We start from the raw sequence: 1,689 nt of genomic DNA, 5'->3' as shown, positions 1-1,689 counted from the left end.
GGCCAAGGTGCCGTACGCAGACGCAGTGGACGGTGTCAGTGGACTTGAAGTGGGACACACCCCTGCAGCTCTGACCCACGACTCCCATCTTCAGGTATTGCATTGCACCCCTCCGACCCAGCTCGTGATCCCCCACCAGCTCTGACCTGACCCATCAGGCGAACCCCCCGCCAGCTCTGAACTTTGCGACCGGCCAAGTTGACGTGCGCAGACACAGTGGAAGGTGGGAGTGGACTTGAAGTGGGACACTCCCCTCCAGCTCTGAACCATGAACCCCATCTTCAGGTATCGAATTGCTCTGCCCCAACCCGGCTCGCGACCCCCCCACCGCCAGTTCTGACCCGACCCAGCAGGCGACACCCCCCGCCAGCTCTGTATTTTGGGACCGGCCATGGTTCCATGCGCAGACGCAGTGGGCGGTGGGAGCAGACTTGATGTGGGACACACCCCTGCAGCTCTGACCCACAACCCCATTTTCAGGTATCGAATTGCTCCCCTCAGACCTGGCTCGCGAACCCGTGCCAGGTCTGATCCGACCCAGTAGGCGACACTCCCGCCAGCTCTGAACTTTGGGTCCATCCAAGGTGCCACGCACGGTCGCAATGGATGGTAAGAGTGGTCTTGAAGTGGGACACACCCCTGCAGCTCTGACCCACGACACCCATCTTCAGGTATCGCATTGCTCCTGCCCGACACGGCTCGCGAACCCCCACCAGGTCTGACCCGACACAGCAGGCAACCCCTCCGCTAGTGCTAATCTTTGGGACTGGCCAAGATGCCGTGTGCAGATGCAGTGGACTTTCTGAGTGGACTTGACGTGGGACACACCCCTGCAGCTCTGACCCATGACCCCCATCTTTAGGTATCGAATTGCTCACCCTGACCCTGTTCACGAAGCCCCGCCAGGTCTGAGCCAACCCAGCAGTCGTTCCCCCCACCAATTCTGAACTTTGGGACTGGCCAAGGTGCCGTGTGCAAATGCAGTGGACGGTGGGATTGGACTTGAAGTGGGACATACCACTGCAGCTCTGAAGCACGACACCCATCTTCAGGTATCGCATTGCTCCCCCTGGACCTGGCTCGCGAACCCCTGCCAGGTCTGACCTGGCCCAGCAGGTGAACCCCCCCGCCCCCCGCCAGCTCTGTACTTTGGTACCGGCCAAGGTGCCGTGTACAGACGCAGTGGACGGTGGGAGTGAACTTGAAGTGGGACACATCCCTGCAGTTCTAACCCACGATGTCCATCTTCAGGTATCACATTGCCCCCCCCGACCCGGCTTGCGAACCCCCGTGAGGTCTGACCAAACACAGCATGCGATTCCCCCCGCCAGTGCTAATCTTTGGGACTGGCCAAGATGCTGTGTGCAGATGCAGTGGATGGTGGGAGTGGACTGGAAGTGGGACACACCCCTGCAGCTCTGACCCACGAACCCCATTTTCAAGTATCGTATTGCTCACCCCGGACCCGGATCGCGATCCCCCGCCAAGTCTGAACCGACGCAGCAGACGATCCCCCGCCAGCTCTGAATTTTGGGACTAGCCAAGGTGCCATAAGCAGATGCAGTGGACGGTGTCAGTGGACTTGAAGTGGGACACACCCCTGCAGCTCTGACCCACAAACCCCATGTTCATGTGTCGCTTTGCTCCCCCCGGACCCGGATCGCGAACCCCAGCCAGGTCTGAACCGAC

This window comes from Elephantulus edwardii, unplaced genomic scaffold, assembly GCF_000299155.1.
Source record: "Elephantulus edwardii isolate Elephantulus edwardi_28Jun2011 unplaced genomic scaffold, EleEdw1.0 scaffold00276, whole genome shotgun sequence".
In the NCBI taxonomy this organism is placed as follows: domain Eukaryota; kingdom Metazoa; phylum Chordata; class Mammalia; order Macroscelidea; family Macroscelididae; genus Elephantulus; species Elephantulus edwardii.
Note: the sequence above shows the minus strand (reverse complement) of the source record.